The sequence below is a fragment of the Lithobates pipiens genome, unplaced genomic scaffold, assembly GCF_037356315.1.
Source record: "Lithobates pipiens isolate NorthernLeopardFrog02 unplaced genomic scaffold, aLitPip1_a1.2 Scaffold_23, whole genome shotgun sequence".
Lineage (NCBI taxonomy): Eukaryota > Metazoa > Chordata > Amphibia > Anura > Ranidae > Lithobates > Lithobates pipiens.
In genome coordinates, this window is record NW_027507785.1 from 17,580,294 (window position 1) to 17,586,293 (window position 6,000).

Consider the following 6,000-nt stretch of genomic DNA (forward strand, 5'->3'; position numbering starts at 1 on the left):
GAATGCAGCCCCACCATTGCCGGGAATGCAGCCCCACCATTGCCGGGAATGCACCCACCATTGCCGGGAATGCAGCCCCACCATTGCCGGGAATGCGCCCACTATTGCTAGGAATGCAGCCCCACCATTGCCAGAAATGCACCCACCATTGCCAGAAATGCAGCCCCACCATTGCCGGGAATGCAGCCCCACCATTGCCCGGAGTGCACCCACAATTGCCAGGAATGCACCCACTATTGCCAGGAATGCACCCACTATTGCTAGGAATGCAGCCCCACCATTGCCAGGAATTCACCCACCATTGCTAGGAATGCAGCCACCAGTGCCAGGAATTCACTCACCATTGCCAGGAATGCAGCCCCACAATTGCAGTTGCCAGGAATGCAGCCACCATTGCCATCAGTGCAGCCATGGAGGGCAGGACGAGCGCCAAAGACATCCTACAGGAGAATTTCCTGTTTACACAACGGCCCCTTTAAGAGAAAGTCAGACCTCCTCTGATGGACAGAACAGTCGTCCAATGACAGAGATGGGACTTCCTATTATAACTGCCGTGTAAAGAGGAAATTCTCCTCCTGTGTGCACGGCATTAGTCCTGCCTCCTCCCTCCAAGGCAGCTGGACTATATATCTTTTGTGACCCCGGCGCTGGGAGATCGCCGGGGGCCACAAAAGATGTATATGTTTAAATAACCAGGCGGGCCGTTCAAAACCGGACCGCGGGCCGCGATTGGCCCGCAGGCCGGACTTTGGACATGCCTGCTCTAGACTTACAATAGCCAGATGGTTAAGGTTAGCCATTATTCAGGACTATGTGGTCGGATGGTTATTAAGGCACATTCCACCAGGGCAATGGCGTTTTCTCAAGCAGAGTGGGCTGGTGCTTCTCCAGAGCAGATCTGTAAGAGCTCCAACTTGGTCCAGCTTTGCAACCTTCGTGAATCGCTATCGGCCAAAGACCAGGCCTTTGGGCGTAAAGTGCTACAGGCAGTAGTCCCACCCTAAGGTAAGGTGCTCGCTTATCCTCTCTCCTATGGTGGCTGTCCTGAAAGACAAACAGGGGAAAAAAACGGCGTTACACCTAACGGTAACATCCTTTTCCAGGAGTCTCTCAGGACAGCACCGGTACCCATCCAAATTGTTGGCTATCCCTGAGAGGTCATCATTTCTTTTTTTTCTCACCCCTGCATGCTGCTGTGCACTTATAAACGCAGGGATTCTTGCTTTTTTTTTTTTTTTTTCTGTAGTTTTGGGTTTTAACCTCTACCAGGTCTTTACAATGAAGCTGAGGTTACTCCTTCCTCCTCTGCCCTTCCCTATGCCTTGTCCTGCTGTGTCTGAACTTACCTGAGTGTAGCAAGGGGTGCTATGCGATTCAGCTCAGAGTAGTTTCATGGAGTATTCACTAGGGGGCGCTGACACCATTACAAACGTAAGTGTTCTAATGCTGCTGCCCCCTAGTGGATTCTCTGTAAAGCTGGGTACACGGTAGTAGATTTACAAACAAAATCTTGTTTGACGATTTGTACAAAAAATTTCAGTAGATTCCATGGCTTGAAAAATGTAATTTGAAAATTTGTTTGCTTTTAACCCTTTTGCTGCCAGAACAGGGTTTTTTTTTTTCACACACATGCATAAGGGGCAGTTCACACCATAGAAACCCAGTCCAGGTGCGTTTCAGTGCATTTTTGATGCAGTCCAGAGCGTTCCCCCCGCCTTTTTTTTTTTTTTCCTCCCCCTTAACCTTAAATAAGAACATGGGTGTTCCAGTGTGTTTTAGGTGCATTTCCGTGAGTTTTTGATACTTTTTTTTTACAGCGTTCCAGTGCAGGAAAAATACAGCATGTTCTACTTCCCCCGAGAGGCAATCGGATTTTCCCTGGATCAACTTTACCTATAAATGTCAGTACCCAGTTATATTATGTACACTTAGGAAATAATCCAGGCCTTTTTAAAGCAATCTACTGAGCTGGCCAGAACCACCTCTGCAGGGAGTCTATTCTACATTTTCACAGCTCTTACTGTGAAGAAACCTTTCCATATTTGGAGATGAAATCTCATTTCCTCTAGATGTAAAGGGTGCCACCTTGTCCTTTGATGACCTTAAAGTGAATAACGCAATATCTGGACCCCTTATATATTTTTACGTGTTGCTCATATTACCCCTTAATCTCCTCTTCTCAGGAGTGAATACTGTATTTTTCGCTCCATAAGACGCACCTAGGTTTTAGAGGTTGAAAACAAGAAAAAAAAAAATATTCTGAACCAAATGGTGTAGTAAAATATTTTCCAGTGCCCATGAAATGCAGAGTGACCATTACCATAGAAAGTATTGGCAGGGTATGGGGGGGGATGGCTGTGACTGCACTTGTCACAGAGCAGCGCTTTGGGCACCACAGATGCAGCCCACAGCACTGCTGCCATCCGCTCTCTCCCCTCCACTGTACAGATCTGTACACAGAGGGGAGAGAGGAACCGTCGTCGTCATGGCGCCGGTTTGTTTACATTTGACGTAGTGATCACATTGCAAACGGTGGGTGCACCAAGATGGCCACTGCTCCGGAGCTAGGCCGAAGCCGTGGCCTTTCCTAAGGCCGCGGAGCACGGTGCCAAGCGTATATTCGCACCATAAGAAGCAGGCACATTTTCCCCCATATTTCTGGGGAAAAAAGTGCGTTTTATGGTCCGAAAAATATGGTAAATTCAGTTCCTCTAATCTTTCCTCATAGCTGAGTTCCTTCATGCCTCTTATCAGTTTGGTTGCCCTTCTCTGCACTTTCTCCAGTTCCCCCGATATCCTTTTTGAGAACTGGTGCCCAAAACTGAACTGCATATTCCAGATGAGGTCTTACTAATGATTTGTACAGGGAGGGCAAAATGATATCTCTCTCTCTGGAGTCCATACCTCTCCTAATACAAGAAAGGACTTTGCTCGCTTTGAAAACCGCAGCTTGGCAATGCATGTTATTATTGAGCTTATGATCTACCAAAACCCCCAGATCCTTCTCCACTATGGATCCCCCCAGTTGTAATCCCCCTAGTATGTATGATGCATGCATATTCTTAGCCCCCAAGTGCATAACTTTACATTTATAAACATTTTAGGCTGGGTTCAAACCTATACGAATTGAATGTGGCTTACACGCATGACATTTTAAAATACAGTCATTTCAATGAGGCTGGTTCACACATGTGCGTTGCATTCTCACTCCGCGTTGACCAATAAATGTGTGCATTTTCTGGGGGGACCAAAGCACCTTGTCCCCATGTTGACAAGGAAAAGGGCCTCTTCCCGACAACCCTGGCCGTTGGTTGTCAGGGTCTGCGGGTGGGAAGCTTATCGGAATCTGGAAGCCCCCTCTAACAAGGGGGGTGCCCCAGATCCCGGCCCCCACCCTATGTGAATGAGCATCGGATACATTGTACCCCTACCCATTCACCTAAAAAAAACAAAAAAAATAAATTTAAAAAAAAAGTGTCAAAAAGAAAACACAGTACACATGGTTTAAAAGTCATTTATTAGGCAGCTCCAGCATCTCTTCTGATTTTCTTCTCCCCTCTCCGGCTCTTCTGCCTCCTCCGCTGATGTCTTCTCGCTCTTTTGCCGGGTCTTCTGCGCTGTCTTCTCTCTCTGTTCTGCTTCCGATGTTGACTCTATGCTCTCTCCCACTCTAATGCTGTGTATGCGTTGTGCCACTACTTATATTGGCATGGGACGGGGGTCACCAAAGGTCCGACCCTTATGGCATCACCGCCCATCATGTGTTAAAGTGGGAGTAAACTCCAGTGCATAATTTGGACCTATAAATAAGCCTATAATAAGGTTTACCTAAAGGCAGGAGTGATGTCTTCGCGGCTACAGCCCAGAGTCTGTGAACCCCAATGGAAGCCTTGTCAGTGGTGACAGCTGTTGTGTGAAACATTTTAAGGTACGTTTCACATAAATGTGCTAGTATGTGATGCATACTGGCACTTTATGGCTTTACCTTGCAGGTTTAAAAAAAAAAAAAAAAAAACAGCGGTTTACTAACCCCTGTAAGAGAGGTATGGACTTCAGAGAGAGAGAGATCATTTTGCTCCCCTGTACAAATCAAGTAGAAGAAGGGCAACCAATGGCAAAATCTACAAAGGAAGGGTTCACAAATAAACGTATCCAGGTGTTAGAATGGCCAAGTCAAAGTCCAGACCTGAATCCAATCGAGAATCTGTGGAAAGAGCTGAAAACTGCTGTTCACAAACACTCTCCATCCAACCTCACTGAGCTCCAGCTGTTTTGCAAGGAAGAATGGGCAAGAATTTCAGTCTCTCGATGTGCAAAACTGATAGAGACATACCCCAAGAGACTTGCAGCTGTAATCGCAGCAAAAGGTGGCTCTACAAAGTATTAACGCAAGGGGGCCGAATAATTTTGCACGCCCCACTTTTCATTTTTTTTATTAGTTAAAAAAGTTTCAAAAATCCAATAGATTTCATTCCACTTCACAATTGTGTCCCACTTGTTGGTGATTCTTCACAAAAAATAAAAATTTGATATCTTTATGTTTGAAGCCTGAAATGTGGAAAAAGGTTGAAAAGTTCAAGGGGGCCAAATACTTTCGCAAGGCACTGTGTATATATATATATATATATGTGTGTGTGTGTGTGTGTGTGTGTGTGTGTGTATATATATATATATATATATATATAAAATGTTTTTTCTTTTCGTGTGTTTTTTTTGTTTTTTACTATGTTGGTTGAACTGGATGGACTTTTTGTTCATCCAGATTTACTATGTAACATACAGCCGCATGGCTGAATCTAGGGGGGTACTGGGGTGATCTGCCCCTCCCCCATTAGATTAGATAATTATCGCTTGATGGATGTAAAGAATACAATTAAAATTGACAATTGATATGTGTATGGCCCCCAGGGAGGTAGGTTCACTTACTGGCCTAGCCAATGCTGTTGTGGTGCAGGCTGATTGATGCCGGATTCATTTCTGATGGAGGATCGATAACTGTTGGAATCATGTGGTAATGATAGTATCCTTATGTAATGATATAATAGTCCTATTATTGCCGATTAATATTAATCGTGTTCTTTACATCCATCAATCAATATTTATCGCCCGACAATCCCTATGTGAATTGTTTTTTGGCATCCAGACTTTTTGTTTTTAATGTTCTGTGTGTCTTCTGTCCTTTTGTCTTTTTTCATCTTTCACTCTTGCAGTGTTTTAATTCTTGACGTAATATTTGTGAAGTTGTGACATCATTGTCTTGACGAGGTGTGCATATTTTTTAGCTGTCATTTTATTAAATTTTTTTAAATGAATGCATTTTGTATTTCTATAATCGGTCCCGATTATGACCCTTTTGTTGCCATAGTAGCCGCTTTCTTCCCAGGTACTCTCTACCAGGGTCCCCCCCTTTTTTTTTTTTGTATGCCTGCTTTTTAATTACCCCCACTGTCTCATCGCACAACTAGCTTGGATGCAGTGTACCTATTGTACACTAGGAGGCAGCACAACCCCACACTTCCCACCTACAGGCAGGCATGCTGTGCTCCAGTTTATAGTCGGTAGCATAGTCAGGTTTCTTTGGCAGTGTGGATCCTATTTTAGCTGTAGCTGCACATGACTAACAAGTTGCCTTATGTAAAAAAATAAATAAAATTAAAACCCCATATCTGGGCTTCCCTATACATTTCCCTATATACTTCCCTATATACCTTTTTCAGATGTGCTCAGGCCAGTCGCATGCGGCGTAGTCCTATTTTCTCCAGCACTGGACTCTCCTTGGTACAGAGAGTTGTGCTGGTGTGATTATTTGTGTTCCCAGAATTATTACACTGTGGGGGGGCAAGGTGACTCCCCTACTGCACTTACGGTAAGTCCTCAGTCTTCTGTACTAAATGCACACTATGGGGTTGATTTACTTAAACTGGAAAGGGTAAAATCTGGTGTAGCTCTGCACAGTAACCAATCGGCTTCTAACTTCAGCTTGTTCGATTCAAAGAGGAG